The sequence below is a fragment of the Pseudochaenichthys georgianus genome, unplaced genomic scaffold, assembly GCF_902827115.2.
Source record: "Pseudochaenichthys georgianus unplaced genomic scaffold, fPseGeo1.2 scaffold_426_arrow_ctg1, whole genome shotgun sequence".
NCBI lineage: Eukaryota > Metazoa > Chordata > Actinopteri > Perciformes > Channichthyidae > Pseudochaenichthys > Pseudochaenichthys georgianus.
The window spans coordinates 36,225-54,645 of NW_027262991.1; the positions used below are offsets into that span (position 1 = coordinate 36,225).

Consider the following 18,421-nt stretch of genomic DNA (forward strand, 5'->3'; position numbering starts at 1 on the left):
TCAGACTTTAGTTCCACCTGGAGTAAATAAACCAGCTACCCTGCAGTATACAAAGACATTCAAACTATCATGATGGGAGTTATTTCAGCATCCTTTTTAAACGTTTATTATAATTAAATAATAACACCAAACAGTTCATTTTGATCCATAGTGCTGATTGATTCACCATGACGTGTAAGATTCATTAAATATTTTGTATTCATATTAACACGCCAATAAAAAACAAAGCAACTTACCGGAGACATATTGACAGGCGCTCCGCAGCTGAGAGGGAACGCCTGTAGTTTGTGTCCATCCGGGAAATCCTGACACCAACCCGAGCTAGAAGATCATCAAACTGGACACAGGTCATCCTAAAATACCGCTGGAAACGGCAGTCATCCAGGCGCAGTTCCTTGATCAAACAACGATATTCACCTCACTGTGTGCGACGCTTGATTACATTGTGAACCCAGACACGGCGTTTGTAGGACTTCCACAGAAGGTACAAAGCAGCAATAGTTCATATATCCTCCATAGTCAAGGACAGAAATAACAAACGATATTGCATGGAAGTGTAAACAGCCACAACTGTCCGTCAACGGTATGTCTGTTTTGAACGACGCGATAAAACAAACTGCAAGCCGCGGTGAAACTCGAGCGTTGATGCGAATATTCGCATCGCATCCGGTGTGAACGTAGCATTGGGGATGGGTATCGTTTGAAATGTATCGATTCCGGTTCTTATCGATTCCCTGTTTCGATTCCAAAATTGTAAAAGAAAGAGGTCAAACGTTTAGATAACAAAAATATCTTTATTCTTTTAAGCTTTAACTGAGTTTTTTTTACGAATAAAGCATATATATGCAATACAAATGTATTGCACAGTAGCTGTGCTTTATCTTAACTGAGCTGTGCCTGTGGCAAGGTATTAACAGGCATTACACTGTGCCTTGTCTTTTTATTTCTTAGCGTAGTGGAGCCTCACTTCAGAGCGTTTACCGCGGCCCATCTTTGGTGTTATGAAGTGCCTGAGCTCGTGAACTGCCTACGGGGGGGCGGGGGGAGCCTCGCTGCCGGGCAACTGTGGACCTCTGTCGCCTGTCAGCGCAACTTACATGATGCCGTTTAAAAAAAATTAAGGGCGGTGCCGGCCGTCAGCGGCCTGCTGACGACCGGCTGTTCTGTGAGTCTCTAGAACACACAGATGGCCAGTCCGCCCTTACCCTGTATTCCACCGGGTCACCGCGGCGCAGACAGACCCGCTGGAAATACAGTGTCTGTCGCATTTAGGAACCGTTAAGCAGAACCGAAATTGTGTATTTTGTATGGGTACCCGGTACCCGGCATTTTCTTACCGGTTCTCATCTGGAACCGAGTTTCGGTTCCCAACCCTAACGATGCTACATAAAATCGGTATTCTAATCTACTAGTTAGAGTTGTTTATAAATAAACAACTCACACCCCGCAGCGTGGTGACAGCCCTCTCTGTGATGCAGCTGATCGGCATGATGTCAGCTGGTCACGTGGTGATCTCATTCGCCTGCACATCGACCCCGTGGGTTCAGATTTAACATACTGGAAAAAGGCCCAGTCTAAACATACTAGTCGAGACTGCATACCACGGGTGGAAATGTGCGAGAATGTGAAACAATCCGCCACGGGAAAAAAATAACATTTACTTAATTGTTTCTCCATCAAAATGCACAAACGTCCCTTCAAAACACATCTACGGATCAAGACGAAGCAAATTAACGTACTCTTGAACTGTTTAATAACTAGATAATTGGCAAAAAACGGGAGCTCCCACTTGTGACCAAAATCCACCAATGGCTGTGAACCTATGACGTCACAGATTCCTCTCTATAAACCAACGGCACAGGTACATTTCACTGCAGATGTCACAGGAGGAGCAGACATACAATACAAGATGGGTCATACAGGGTTCATACACTTTTTCACCAATGACTTTTCCATGAGCAACAAAATGACTCTCTCGGCGGTACCACTGAAAATGGTTTATTTGAACATGGAACAGGAAAATAAGGTCTGCATATGAAACATGTTGTGCCTATCTGAAAAAAAATCAAATAGTAGGCTTACTAGCTTCTACTCGCTAAAGCAACTAAAATCTCTTACCATCAAAAGACCTCGTCAATGAAATGCCATTTTACGTTTCATTACTATACGATACAGTATTTATTATCATTATAGTCAGGGGTGCACATTAGGGTGCATCACATTTGAATGGGAAATTTTAATTTCAAAATATCAATTTGGCTGGCATTGCATTGTGTTCCAATTAACATAAAAATGACTTTTGCAAAGTTTTGAGGAATTCCATTGAGATTTAGGGGTGCCACCTAAGACATGAACTTTTGTGAAATTTCAAAAATTTGCAATTTTTAGTCTAATTGCCAAAAGGTTGACTGGAAATGTTGAGTACAGTGAACTTTTATACAGTAACATGTTCTATAGGGTTATCAAAGTAAAAGTTGTTTGTTTGCCCTTTGGGCAACTTGGGCATTTCTCAGAATTCAATTTTCAAGATTCTCCATTCGTTTGTCCTATAGACAAAATTAATGGAGCTCAATGGGACATGTTCACGTTACCCTGAGTTTTTTGCAGCAGTGATGGATGTCGGACACACATATAAAGTTGAATTGACTTTATTGTTAAATTCAAGGGGCAATACTGACACACTTAAAAGAACAAACCCTAACTAAACTTCAAACTTAATTGCTCAGTCTGTGCCAGAGTCCGCTCCACTGAGCAACATCACCAGGGAGAAAGAGAGAGGAAATGGAACCTGAACTCTGAACCTAGCCCGTGCGTCTCCCCCCAGATATATCTCCCACCCGCCACCCAAGAGTAACCGTCCTATCGCAAGCTTGCGATTAGCTTGCGTTTGCAGCGGCGAAGGTTTGGCTGTTGGCTGCGGTCATGTTCAACTGCCTGCAGCACATTCTGCAGGTGCTGCTCCTTCCTGGCCACTGCGACGAAGTCGGACGTGAGCTTGACGCCACGCTCGGCACAGTCATTGACCACGTTCATTGCACATACATTGACCTCACTTTTTTTTAACGCAGCATTGGTCGCCCATTCCTTCACATCGAGAGACATACATTCTGGATCTATGTGCAGCTGGTGCATCCCAAACCAGCAATCCTTATTGGCGAGATCAGCCAAGCTGGTGGTTGGCAAGAGGGTGGGGAACTTTGGCTTGCCAAAGCCAGTGCCAAAGCGCTGCTCAGAGATGTGCATGGGGAGATCAGCGGGCTTGTGCTCCAAGATCGCACTGGCAAGTGCACGCTTGTCCTCATTGGGCACCTTGCTGCTGAAGAGAGCCAGGGGTAGCATCTCACCTGTCAGGTACCAGCGATACCTCTCCAGTGCCTTGATCGCTGATGCTGCAATGCCCTCATCTACAGCCTTGTATGCCTGCAGGTGGTGGTAGAGTGTCAGGTCATTCCAGGCAGCATCTACAGATTTCTCGCAGGTCAACCACCATTTTGCATAGATGTGTGTAATGAAAATGGCAAATGCCCGAATCTTCGGCACCTGCTGCCGTGTGGTAAGTGTGCCCTGGGGAAGCAACGCGATGTGCTACTTCATCAAAGCCAGCTTGAGAGTATAGAGCAGCTTGGCCATCCATCGTGCCTTGTGGAGCGCTCCCGGTCGTTGGAAGGTCACTGCAGTCTGCTCTTCACCACCTGTATCCAGAAACACAAGACACAGATGCACAAACTCACGGTAGTCACCTCACTTGTGGTCATGAAGAGAGATGTGTACATTCACCGCCTGACTCTGCAACCAGGCCACGCGTGAAGGCAGCCAGTTGCGTTGGTGACATCTTCAACCTTGTAGCCAGTGACACAACACTTGGTCGGCTAAGGATGTCATGTGGAATGAAGACGTTTGTTCCAGTCTTCTTATGCTTGTGGGATGGTTCGCCCTCAGATGTTGGACAGACTGTTAGTATCCTCTTCTGGCTCCTCATCACTCTCCGACACCAAGCTGGACATTGCCGTCATCTCCTCCTGCTCCTTTTCACAGCGGGACTGCCTGGCTGCTGCAGCAGCTTGACGCTCCTCTCGCCGCTTCACCTTGAGCTGCAGCTTTTTGTCCAATACACCAAATGTGGCCACTCTGTCGGTCTTCATGCTGGCCAAGAAAGCTAGGACTTATGGGTTATCAATCAGCTTTTCAACATTTGGAGGCCACAGCGGAAATGTGGCATCAAGTCTGCACTCCATTTTCTCCAATTGTTTCGCTGTAGTCTCACTGGAGCGCTTGGCCTGGGAGATTTTCCGCAGCTTGTTGTTAGCATTGACTCAGTCTACCATCTTGTGGCAGGTACGCTTGTCGCTCATCATTGCGATGTTCGCTTTCTTGTAAAATGGCCGCACCTGCTCCAGGACACCCTTGGTTGCCTCGAACTGCGACAACGCTCCGTTTGCACCAGGTTTCTTGGCAAGCATGCAGCGTATGATCTGACGACCAGTTGGCAGTTTGGCGCCAGTGATGATGCCATCCTCACTGGTGATGCTGGGGCCCAGACCAAAGACCAGGCTGCGACTGCTAGTCTGGCAGGGACCAGTTTGTGAGGGCAGCATCTTAGGAGAGCTGGATCCTGGGGTGGTTTGTGTTGTGCAGTGCCTGGGAAGGAAAAGGACACAAGCTCAAGGATAGTGTTTCAAATCATATCTTAGCATACTTAATATCACTCAATTATGATAAACCATGCTGTATTTTAGCTGTACATCGTCCAACTTCATCATTACAATGATAACTTACTCTTACATCACTACCAGAGTAGCTAGCTGTGCTTGCAAATATACCTATGTTTAAAATGTTAATTTAATACAAGGATAGAGTTTAAAATCATATCTTGGCATACTTAATATCACTCAATTATGATAAACCATGCTTGCATAAGCCTCAAATGTTAGCTGTACATAGTCTAACTTCAACATAACTTACCGTTACTACCAGAGTAGCTAGCTGTGCTCGCAAATATACTTATATTTAAAATGTTAATTTACTGTAACAACTACAATGCTACTCTCAATAAACATGAGACATCAATACTCTGAATATGACATTGTCCACTCTAGAATAGCTGCTACTGTTGATGTTAAGCTTAATAGCTTAGCTAACATAGATAGATAACTGTGGTTAGCAAACTATTGCTAGCTAACGTTAGCTAGATGTAATGAGCACCAAATACCTATAAATATGACTTAAGTATACAAAGATACAACTACAGATATGACAGTAATATGTAATAATACATACCCAACACAAAAACAGAAAGATCACCTCAGTTTTCTTGAACTGCAGTCTTGTTTACCTCAGATCTCCATGGCGCCCATTGAGCACTGTTTACCACTTTATCCAACAAAAACAGATGTGCGGTGGCATCCCTAAATCATCATGTATTGGAAACATATTTTGCATGTGTTGTTTCTACATATATTGGAACACTTTTAGCACCCAGCCATATCAAAATTCAAGAATTGTGTTTTTTGATGCACCCTAGTGCACATAACTGGTACGCAGCACAAATCTGAATTGCGTAACGTCACTTGTGTCACTCCGCGCCTTTGCGTACCTGTACCTGATGTCCTGTTCAGATGACGTCAAACCCAACGGGATGCCATCAATAAACTACAGAATCACACTACACACCTACGCAATGATTACATTCAGGCAGACTGTAGAACACGACCTCTTTGGACAATTTAGATACTTATTGAAAACAAGCTACAGAATGTAATACCTTGGAAAATGCCGTTTAATACTTTTTAATAGCCTTAATTTTCGCTAAATTGATTTATCAACTTTTAATACTTTTTAAGACCCCGCGGACACCCTGAGCATATTAAGGAGACTGTTTGGTTGGTTGTAGAGTGGCGTTATGTATGAATGCAGCACACATGCTCGAGTTGACTGCCTGAACTATAGCTCGCAGGCTTCGCCCCATTTGTTTAAGGCCTTCAAAGCCCTGGGGGTCTTGCCATTGTTGAATGGGGACCCGCCAGGCACAGTTCCAAATGCCGTCCTCATCTCTCACTTTGGTAGCCAGGCCTTTCACAGTGCAGTATCTACCCAGCCAAAAGTGAATGTCCTCTGCAGTTACTGTCTCATTGAACATCCTGACAATGACTACTTTCAAGGCATTGCCAGTTCGTTTCTCAACATTAAAAGCAAAACACTGGGCTTTTACAATTTCAAACTTTATCCAGAATTCTCTAAAGGCCATAGAGGTGCGGAAGCTAACATCCAAACCGTTGTTGAAAGGAAGGGTGAGGATGCAGTTTAGGTCATCAGGGGAAAAGTTTAAAACGTTTTGAATGAGGTTTCTGGAGAAGTCCCTTCTGGACAACGCCAGCTGCTTCCCATCTTTGTCCACAAAGGTAAACCTCACACTGTGGTGCCTCTGCATGCCCCCCCCACACCCCCACACTCACAATCACAATCACAGACAAGAGCGGAGGAAAGGGGGAGAATAACGAAGTGTAAAAAAAGTCAAACAAATTAGCATTATTGCCCCGAGCTCTGCTGTCTGCCCGTTTGTGTCCCCCCCCCCAGTTTCAAATTAGTTTATTATTATTTTTTAACCGCAAGCCGTTATCGTCACGGGAGAAGGACACACACAGCCTGCCCAGGTGGACGCGCGCGACAACGAATGTAGCGTGGCATTCTAAAAATAGCTCACAGATGGTGAGCAGGTACCTCGGTTTTGAACTACAGTATTGAATTCGACAGAAAACAACAATGAAACGCAGCAGAAGATGTGAGTTGGTTTATTCAGTAAATCAGCTCAGGATAATTGGATGTTCTACACCTGTTGATGTGAGGCTACTGCAGGATTTGCTAGCTTGATGCTACCAACAAATTGCCTCTTAAAATGTATCGTCAGCAATGTATGACAAGTAGACTGCTTGTTTAATGTTAGACTCACACCAACAGCTCAATATGATCATAACACATTGCTTTCATATCAGAGATCAGATGAGGTGGAGCTGCCTCCAGCAATAGAGGATGAGGCAGAGAGAAGCAGCAGCAGCAGCAGCACAGGAGGTATGTTATAGTCAGGTGATTCAATGAAAGGAAGAAGTGTAGGCTGTTTGATTAAATACACTGTACTGTATTACTTTTTAATGTACAAATACTTTGTTACTGTACGATATCAATAACAATAATCCACAGCTCCTCTCTCTGCTCCAGAGGATAACATTTTTTCGGGGTACCCGAGCAGCACCCTGCCAAGGCAGTAAACCCTGAGCCCTGAGGGGAAACACTGCACTTTTCATATTTACATCACATTTTAGTCACACAGGTGTATTTTGGTGTATTGGTGTTTTTTAACATTCAAATCAGATTATTGTTATAACTTTTATTCCGGTGTTTTGAACTCCTTCTCTTATTAATCTGACCAGGCTCATCTAACGGACGGCGCGGAGCGGGGCTTTAAGCCACCACCACTGTGTTTGCTCCTACAGGTGTTGTGCAGGAGCGCAGTGAGTCCCTATCAAGGGTAACTCATCCCACTCCCCATTACGGTGAGTGGTGCGGTGGTGGCGCAGTTGATAGGGACTTGGACTGTGAGAGGACGTGCGTGACTTTGGTCTCAGGAGGAAAGAAGTGAATTGTTTGTTTTGTGGATTTCTTTCGTATCGTCAAACTTATAGTTGTGGTTTTTTTTTTTTTTTGTTCCGAGTTCCCCCAAACAGCCTTGCTGGCTGGGGGTTTCCCCCGAACTGTGTGTTTTTTCGATCGGATGGCTAAACTGGCAAAGAAAACGGGAATGGATTTATCAACTGCGTCACGGATCACGGACATTGGCTCATTACAGCAGAGTGCGGAGAAGGACGGGACATATGTGAATGGAAAAGGAAAGGAAAATGACAACGAAAATGCGAATGGACAAAAGGGAAAAACAGGAGTAGGAAAACAAAAGGAGGTGAGAGAGGAGTTTGAGTTGATTGTGGAGGAGGAGAAATATAAAAAGGAACTGACGGTGGTGGTGGCGGTTGAGGGTGGAAAAGCAGTGGTAACTGTGATGGATCTGCTAAAAGGAGTTAAGAAAGAATGTGGGGTTGTGATGGGATGTCGGGTAAAAGGAGATGGGCTATATGAAGTGACAATGGCTGAAGAAAAAGGGAAAAATAAACTGTTGGATGGAATAAGAATCAATGGGGCTATGGTGCGGGGCAGAGACTGCATGGCAAAGGAACTAACTGTCTCATTCCTACATATACCTTCGTATATATTGGACACCACAATTAAAGGCAGATTGGCAATGTGGGGGGTTCTACCTGTCTCGGCAATCAAGAGAAGAATGTGGCCTGGCACTGATGTGGTTGATGGGACGAGGTTTCTGAGAGTGGAATTTAATAAGGAAGTGCAGTCACTTCCGTACTCCACACGGTTCGAGACTCTAGAGGGGCCGGAATACTTCAGGGTAATCCACGACAAGCAGGTACCGGTCTGCAGGATGTGCATAAGGCCAGGGCATTTATACAAAGAATGCCCTGAGTTTAGATGCCATAAATGTGCAAAGCAGGGACACGATGCTCGGGACTGTGTGACTCGGGAGGAGGGGGCGAGCGGAGCCAGGGGGAGAGAAAGTGCCAAGGCGGAAAACACAGCAGAGAATGGAACGGAGGAAGAGGAGGGTGGAAGTCAGGAAGAGAGTGAAGAAGAGGATATAAGTGATAAGGCTGGGAGCAGGATCAACGAGGAAACTGTGGCTGCTGTCGCGGCGGTGTTTGTGGCGGCTGCTGCAAAGAGAGCAGCTGACGCGGCTGCCATGGATGGTGGAGGAGACGGAAGGAGGAAGAAGGGGAAAGCAGAAGAAGGAAATATGTGTAGTAGCAAAGCCAATACTAATGCTGTTCCGGCTGCTGCGGATGATGGACAGACTGCGAGGAGTGGTGAAGGTTTGGCTGAGACTGAAGTAGAGGCTGTGGTGGATGTTATTCTGGGGGCAGAAACTGATACCGAGGCTGAAGCGGACGTTGAAGGTGAACCTGATCCTGAGGCTGGAGGAGGAGCTGTCGGTGGAAGGAGAGGAGGAGAAGGAGAAGGAGGCGGAGGACAGACGGCTGAGGGAATGGAGGTCAGCTCGGTTGTGTCAGACATGGAGGAGGGAGGAGATGACGATGAGAACGAGTCTGAGGAAGAGGAGGGGAAGATGATAGGACCCATAGAGGAGAAGATCTTTGGTGAGGTGAACGCTGGGGTAAAGAGAAGAGGGATGAGGAGAGAATCCAGCAGGCTGAATGCAAAGAGGAAAGCCGATAAGGAGAAAGCGGTGGAGAGAAGACGGGTGAAAGCGACAGGAGAAGGTGCAAAGTGTTTGGACAAAAAATAAATAGAATGAAAACAATAATAACTTTAATAACACTTGTAATGGTGACAATTTCCTCTTTCAATGGAAATGGGCTGAGGTCCAAGGACAGGAGAGAGAAGGCCTTAATGACATGTGACTCAGACATTATCTGCTTGCAAGAGACACATTGGGATGAAAGGTGTGTGGAGGATGTAAGGAAAGAATGGATGGGAGAAATGTATGTAAATAATGGGAGTGTGGGTGCTAGAGGGGTGGCAATATTAATTAAAACAGGGGTGGTAACGAATATAAGGAAATGTGAGGATGATGGTGTTGGGAGAATGGTTGGGATAATGTTTGAATGTATGGGGGAAACATTTCATTTAGTAAACGTTTATGCACCGAATGAGACAAGGAGGAGGAGGGAGTTTTTTGAAGGGTTGAAGGATAAATGTGGGGGAAAATGTATGATTGTAGGTGATTTCAATGTGTGGTGTTCGAAGCTGGATGTGTCTGTGAATATGGGTTTTAATAGTGATTCATCACGTGGTGCACTCAAAACAATAATGGGGACAAATGGGCTGTTGGATGTGTGGAGGGAAAGGAATAGTAGGGAGCGGGTGTTTTCTAGGAATCAAGTGGTGGGAGGGATATTGAAACAAAGTAGAATAGATTTAGTGTGGAGTAATTTAGGGGAGAAAATTGGCGGAATTGAATATAGGGATACTGCCATGAGTGATCATAACATATTGAGTTTCTGCATTGGAACAGTGAGAAAAGGAAGGGGGGGGGGGAGTGTGGTGCTTAAATGCCTGTCTGCTGAAGGATGATGGGTATAAGGTTAAAGTGAGAGAATGTATGGTAAAAAGGGGAGGTTTGAATGGTGAGGATGTGGGAGTGTGTTGGGAGGGGTTTAAAAATGAAATAAAAGGGATAAGTATAGGTTGTTGTAAAAATAGGAATAAAATAGAAAGGGAGAAAGAGAAAAGGGTTAGGGAAGAGTTAAAGGTGGAAGCTAAAAAGGTAGATATAGAAATAGGGAGAGATCTAGATGAGTATAGTCGGTTGAAGGATGAGTTGGGGGAGATAGAGAAGAGAAAGTGTAAAGGTGCTATCATAAGAAGTAGGGCTAGGTATGCAGTTGAGGGAGAGAAAAGTACAGGTTTTTTTTTGGCGCTAGAGAAAGTAAAGCAGAGGAAGAATAATATAGAGAAGGTTGAAGGAAAGGGAGGAGAAATAATATCAGATTTTGTAGGGATTGCTGAGAGAGTTGAGGAATTTTATAGGGAGTTATTTGAGGCTGAGGAGATTGATAGGGAGAGCTTAGAACAGGTGATAGATAGTATGGAAGCTAGATTGAGTGATGAAGGTAGGGACATGTGCGAGGGGGAGATAGGATTAGGGGAGATAGAGTTAGCTATAGCAGGGTTGGGTAGGAATAAGAGTCTAGGGATAGATGGTCTGACGTCTGAATTCTATGTAGAGTTTAGGGAGGGGTTGGCACCAATACTCCTGAAACTGTACAAGAGTTTGGAGGAGAGGGACGAATTGCCGGCAGGCATATCAACAGGGATAATTAGTATATTGTTTAAGAAAGGGAATAGGGAGAAGTTAGAAAACTATAGGCCACTTAGTATGTTAAACACGGATTATAAGGTGCTAGCACGGGTGTTAGCAAATAGAATTAAGAGGGTTATAAAATCAGTAGTGGGGAGCACACAGGCGTATAGTATTCCAGGGAGAGATATTTGTGACACTATTAGTAGTATTAGGGACACAATTAGTCACATGAAGGAGGGTAAGGGTGGGATAGTAGTTAGTTTAGATTTAAATAAAGCTTTTGATAGGGTTAGTCATGGTTTCTTGTATAGAGTGTTAGAGAAGGCAGGGTTTGGGAAAAGATTAATAGGGTGGGTAAGGAGAATTTATAGTAGTGCAGTCAGTTGTGTTAAGATTAATGGGGTGGTAACCAATGTGTTTAAGCTAGGGAGGTCTGTCCGGCAAGGATGCCCTCTCTCAGCAATGCTATATGCGCTGTCAGCCGAGCCCCTCGCGACGCTGCTGAGGCAAAACAGGTATATAAAAGGAGTGGAGGTGCCAGGAGGGGCGGTTAGTTTAGTTTATCAGTATGCGGATGACACCACCATTACAGTTAAAGATAGCGAAAGTGTTAGGGAAGTGTTGAAGACAGTTCGTTTGTATGGTAGGGCATCAGGAGCTAGGGTGAATATAGAAAAGTCAGAGATGATGTATAGGACAGGTGAGGGATAGGAGTTGTGATATAGGGTTGAAAGAAAATAAGGATTATTTTAGGGTGTTGGGGATCAATTTGGGAATGAAAGATGTGGAGGGTAGGGACAGACAGTATGTAGAGTTAGTGAATGGTTTAGTGAAGACGTTGAGGTGTTGGAAGATGAGGGGGCTTAAGTTGAGGGGGAAGATAGTAGTAGTGAATGGGTTAATTATGAGTAGGGCACTTTATATAATGACAGTTTTAGATGTGCCGGATAGTGTAGTGAATGAAATAGATAAGATAGTTAGTGAGTTTATATGGGGTGGGAGGGGGGTAAAGATAGCTAGAGAAGTGTTAGAAAATGAGTGTAGGGATGGAGGTTTAAAGCTGATACATTTAAGAAGGAAAATAAAAGCAATTGGAATTAAAATGATGGTTCGCTACATTGGAAATAAGGAGGACCAGATATGGAAAATGTTCTTAAAAGAACAAATAAATAAATGTGGAGGATGTGGTGATAGTGCTATTTTTATGGTGCTGAAAAAGGGGATGTTGAATGGTATGAGTGCTTATCAAAGGGAGGTGATGAGTGCTTGGGGCGAGTTTTTGAAGTATGTCAGGTATGAGTGTGTGAATGTGCAGCAGGTGTGGGAGCAGCCGATCTTCCTAAACCCTAGGATCACTCATGAGCAGTGTTCCTTGTTCAATCGGCCAATGTGGAGAGCAGGGATTAGGAGGGTCAAGGATGTAGTTTTAGAGTATGTACCAGGCTTTATGAGGGCACAGGTGATAGTGGATTAGGAGGGTCAAGGATGTAGTTTTAGAGTATGTACCAGGCTTTATGAGGGCACAGGTGATAGTGGATGAGGAGGGTCAAGGATGTAGTTTTAGAGTATGTACCAGGATTTATGAGGGCACAGGTGATAGTGGATTAGGAGGGTCAAGGATGTAGTTTTAGAGTATGTACCAGGATTTATGAGGGCACAGGTGATAGTGGATGAGGAGGGTCAAGGATGTAGTTTTAGAGTATGTACCAGGATTTATGAGGGCACAGGTGATAGTGGATGAGGAGGGTCAAGGATGTAGTGTTAGAGTATGTACCAGGATTTATGAGGGCACAGGTGATAGTGGATGAGGTTAGGGAAATAGATGGAGTAATGTATTTAGGGACAGCTGAACGAATGATGGGAGAAATCAAAGAAGGAATGCCGAGTGAGTGGTTAACAATGATTGAGAATGAGAGTGTTAAAGGACAGGAGACTGTGGTTGATCTATATGTGGGGAAAGAGGATGTCAATGTAAAAATAGAAAATGTGAAAACAAAAAATATGTATAAATGGTTAAAAGGGGAGGTGATTAGAAGACCTGCATCAGAAAAGGTGTGGACGAGTGTTGTGAGCGGTATGACTGGCAGGAGAATGTGGGAGAATGTGAAAATTAAGTGGAACAGTATTGAATGTGATCATTTTGATTTGTTGTTGAGGCATAATAGGGTGTTTAACAACCTGATCATTAGTCATTTTGATGCAACTGTTGGGAGAGAGTGTGATGTGTGTAAGGAGCAGGTTGAAACGTGTTTGCATGAGTTTGTTGAATGTAAAGAGCTTGGTGTTTTTGGAAGGATTAAAGAGTTCATTGGTAGATGTTGGAATGAATGGTATGTGAGAGAAATGGAATAGAAGGAGCTGTGGCTGTTTGGTGTGATAGAGAAGAAGGATGAATGCAATGTGAATCTCTTAAATTATGTTCTGAGCCATGCAAGGCGTGCGGTCCAAATAAGGAGGAACATTGCCCATTTCGAGGGTAAAATGTCAGATGTGTGGCATATAATGAAGAGGACAGTAAAAAGGGACATTAACCTTGTGTTAATACATGTGGAGAAGGACACATTTTGCGAGGATTTTGTGGATGGTAGCAGGCTAGTTGAGATGGAGGAGGAGGGAGCTTTGTGCTTCAACTTTGAGCGGAAAAGTTAAGGCACACTACACTTAAGATAGTGCTATGAAATATTGAATGTGTGTATTATGAGCAATGCTTTATGTAGTTGTGATGAGATGTTAAATGTCTATTTTTGATAATAAAAGATAACAAAAAAATAAAAAGATAGGGACTTGGCTTGGCAACTGGAAGGTCACCAGTTCAAGTCCCGGCAAGGGCTACCGAGGTGTCCCTGAGCAAGGCACCGTTCCCCACACTGCTCCCTGTGCGCCGTTCAAAATGGCAGCACACTGCTCCTAACACTAGGATGGGTCAAATGCAGAGAAACAATTTCCCCACGAGGGATTAATAAAAGTCCATCTCTTTTTCTCTCTTTTTTAACAGGTTGTGTCTCTCTGGATCTTGTCAAGGTGCTCAGCGGAGACCTCCACCCTGTTGCTCCTTCCCACCTGCCTTTCCCGCAGAGTCGGGCCTGCGCTGCTTTGACCTTTCCCGTGTGGCTCCGACTCCTTTGTCCGAATGAGCACAGAGGCGATTCTTCTTTGTGGCTGTGTCCTGGGCGTGCCGCGTGTCGCTATTTTTGCTGCAGCCTGCAGCCATCCGGATCACAGCCACGGGGGGGATCTGCATGTGCCTTCTTACCAGCAAGTTTCTGGAGGTCCATATGGCGTCTTTGATGGCAGCTAGTACCAGCTGTGCTGTGAGGACCTCCCCTGCCGGCAAGCACGGGAATTGTAAGGAGCCGGCCATTGCCCACTGGTCTGATGAGAACAGATTTTTTATTTATTCAAACAAAGCCTCAATTTACATTTTACATTTACTCATTCTCACAGTTTACAAACAAGTAAACAAGGGGCAGTAAATGCAACTCAAATAACACTTTTACATTTCATAATTCCAATAACAATTGTGCATAGGGGTCCTCGCCTAAGCTGTCCATTTGGTCGGCCCATGATGAGGGAACCATGCTTAAAAGGGTGGAGGGCCTCTCAGAACCCTGTGTGCATCTTCCCCTAAGGGAGGTGGTGGCAGAAGTGGTGCAGTAGGTAGTTCCCGGTCCAGTGGTAACCCCCCTGGGAAACCGACCCCTGCAACCCCTGGGTCCTTCCCCATCATCCCCCCACCCAAACCATGGCTTGTGTCCTCTTTGCCCTTATCATGGTCACTGTCTTTCACCAGTCCCTCCCTCTTCTGCCCATCTACTTTACCCACCACCTCTTTGGCCCGCACCCTCATCCCCTCGGTCTTTGGCCTTTTGCTGTTTCCAACCTGTGTGCAGTCCCCATTGTCTGCTGAAACCTCTGTTCCGAAAGCCTGCGATCCTTTTCGTGCCCCAGGCTTGACACCCACTTCGCCTGCTACAGGTGAGTCTTTAGTTCCCGCGAGGCCTTGGCCCATGCTGCCAGTCCCCGGGCCACCGCCTGGTCCCTGCTCCACTGTTGCGGTATCCACCATAATCACTGGAAGCATAGCGGCCCGATGGTCCTGAAAAAGCCCCTCCAGGAGGTCCTCGAGCGCTGTTTCCCTCTGGTTGTTGGCCCCGGATACTTCTGCAAACGTCCTCCTACGCCCAGGACAGCTACGGTAGAGTTGATCGGTCCCACCGCAGCCATGGCAGGCCTTGGGCACAGTGCAGTTTTTAGCTTCATGACCCCCATGGCCACAAATCCGGCAGCTGGCGCCAGTGCACCCTCCCTCCTTGTGGCCTGATTACCTGCACCGTCGGCAGACAGCTGGTTGACGCGGGTAGAAGAGGTACCCTCGATCTCCAGGACTGAAAGAAGCGGGCGGGTGCTTGATGCCGCCAACACCCTCTGGCTCAGATTTAAGCAGCTTTGTTTTTTTATTCAAACAAAGCTTTAATTTACATAATTCGTATACACAGTTTACAAACAAGTAAACAAGGGGCTTTAAATACAACACATATAACACTTTTACTTTTCATAAATGCAATAACCATCAGGTGATCTGGTCTTCACCCCACCAGCCCTAAACCCTCCTTCCATCTTTCCAAAGCGGCGTGTTGTCCCCATTTCAGAATGTCCCTCTCCATTCTCCCCTTCATATCTGCCCTTACTTTTCCTACTATCCCCATTATGCTGCTGCAGCATTTGTTCTTTGCAACATCCTGCCTAGCCAGCCAAAGATGTCTCTTCAGCAGGCTTACCACTAGCCAAACGGGGAACATTGCCCATGCTTCACCAGGACCCGAGCCCCTTTCGATGTAATCTTAAGACCAGGAAAACTCTGTCCTAACCACCCTTCCACTCTTCTGCACGTCTGTCCATCCTGGGAGAGGGATCCCTCCTCTGTTGCTCTCCCTGAGGTTTCTCCCATTTTTCCCTTTAAACTGGGTTTTCTTTGGAAGTTTTTCCTTGTACGATGTGAGGGTCTAAGGACAGAGGCTGTCGTATTGTCATACTGATATTCTGTACACACTGTGAAGACCACTGAGACAAATGTAACATTTGTGATATTGGGCTATATAAATAAACATTGATTAATTGATTGATTGATTCTCCATGCTCCCTGTGCGAATGTACAGTCCCACATGACATGTCTGATGGTCTCTTCATCCTTACAATCTGGCCTAGGGCACACCGGAGACCTTGCCAATCCATGACGGTGCATGATTTCCCGCACTGGCAGGCACCTGAGCAGGCACAGCCAGTTAAGATCCTTCAGCCTATTGTCCAGTCCCTTCGGCTGGATCCTCCTCCACACTTTGGATGGTATTCCAATAACAGGACCAACATTGATTTTCTCTCTGGCTTCTTGATATAGGGTTCTGTGATTGAGTTTCACCTCTGGCCCGGCAGCCTCCGGGTGAGCCCGAAGCCACTTTGCTGCATGGCGGTAGTGCCATGGCTGCTGTTCCGCCCTGGGCCCCAAATTGCTCCAGGCCATAAGCTCTCTTGCTTGATGAGAAAAGAAAAGGCGGATAAAAAAACCAGAAGGATGTACTACTGGGCCTGATACTTCCCTACATAAGGTTGAAACAAAGATGCAGTCCATCTTCAGAGTTAAATGTGGTACATCTCTCCCCCCTGCTTCGACCCCAGCCAGCATGCGGCCTCTTGCCACATACTCATATCTCCCACCCCATATGAAGCCAAACAAGAGGCGCATGAGAGGCCTCCTCATGCTGACCGGCAACGGATATATGTATGCGAGATATAGGAGCGATGGCAATATATCTACCTTCAGCACTAATACCTTCCCTATGAAGGTCAGCTGCCTACTCTTCCAGAGACACTTTCCTCTCTACGACCTCAAGCCGTCTTGCCCAACTCAGGGAAGCACTTTTAGTCGACTCAAACCTGACCCCCAGAACTTTTATAGGCCCTGGGCAGCAAGCAAGACCCCCTGGCACATCCATCCTTTCTCTCCATTTCCCAAAAAACTTCACAGAGGACTTTGCACAATTAAGCTTGGAACCGGATGCCCTGCCGAAGTCCTCCATGATTTGCAGCGAACGAATAAGGCACTCATCCCTATCAAGCAGCAAAGTGGTGTCATCTGCATACTGGGACAGTTTCACCCGTAACCCTCCACTGCCAGGCACTAGAAACCCTCTGACCCCTGTGTCGGCCCTGATGGCTGCAGCCAAAGGCTCCATATAGAGCACATATAGCAGTGGTGAGAGAGGGCGCCCTTGTCTCACACCCGAGTGTAACCGGAAAAAAATCGCCTAGGTATCCGTTCACTACTACCTTGCTCCCCACGCCCATGTATAATGTGCGCAACCACCTCATAAAGACTTTACCAAAACCTAGCCTCTCCAGAATGCTGAACATAAATCTCCACTGCACCCTGTCGAACGCCTTGGTCTTGTCAAGAGCAACCAGCATGAGTGGCAGGTTTCTGTCCTCTGCCCAAGCTACAGCATCCCTTAGGAGCTGCAGGTTCCATCTTGTTGAACGCCCTGGCACCGCACATGTCTGGTCAACATGAACCAAATGGGGCATTGCTTCGCCTAGCCTATCTGTGAGAACTTTTACCAAGAGTTTATAGTCCACACATAGCATGGTCAAAGGTTGACAGTTACCTATTTCAGTGCGATCCCCCTTCTTATACAGGAGGGAGATCACCCCGGTGGCTAAAGACCCGCTCATTTCTCCTGCCTGCAGTACCTCCGTCAGCACCTCCAACAATACTGGCCCTAGTATGCTCCAGAACTTTGCAAAAAATTCCACAGGAACCTTACCCTTATTTATTCTGTTGAGCGCACCCTCCAATTCGCTAACCGTTAGTGGGAACTCTCAAGCCTGCACGATGTCCCCTGGAACCTGGCGATCCAGCAGTTCCAGGGAATCATCTCCTCTTCCCACATCTTTCTCCTTGAAGCTGTCCCTGAAATGATCTGTGGCAACCCTCACCACCTGGCCCTCTTCGGTCACAACAATACCCTGACTGTCGTGAAAAAAAAAACAGGTTAACAGGCTTAACAGGTTAAGTAGGATTCAAACCAATTTAGAGCTGTTTTCGAAAGTCCCACCCAGTTCTCCAGTCGGTCTAGTAATATGCTGTGGTTAACAGCGTCAAACGCAGCACTGAGATCTAATAATACTAACACTGAAGTTCTGCCACTGTCTGTGTTTAAGTAGATGTCATTAAAGACCTTTACAAGAGCAGTCTCAGTGCTGTGGTTTGGACGAAAGCCTGACTGGAACACATCCAAACAGTTATTTAAATGCAAGAAATTACTCAACTGTTGAAAAACCACTTTTTCAATGATTTTACCTAGAAATGGCAGGTTTGATATGGGCCTGTAATTGTTCATTACTGAAGCATCTAGACTATTCTTTTTTAAGAGCGGTTTAATGACTGCAGTTTTCAGGGCCTGTGGAAAAATACCTGAGTGAAGAGATTTGTTTACTATATGAAGTAGTTCTGAGGCCATGCAAGGCAAAACATCTTTGAGAAACCCT

General features: G+C 45.6%; 1 pseudogene; it reads right to left on the reverse strand.

Moving 5' to 3' along the window:
• Nucleotides 1–13,867: 13,867 nt before the first annotated feature.
• On the reverse strand, nucleotides 13,868–17,605 carry LOC117442413 (uncharacterized; annotated as a pseudogene).
• Nucleotides 17,606–18,421: the final 816 nt, after the last annotated feature.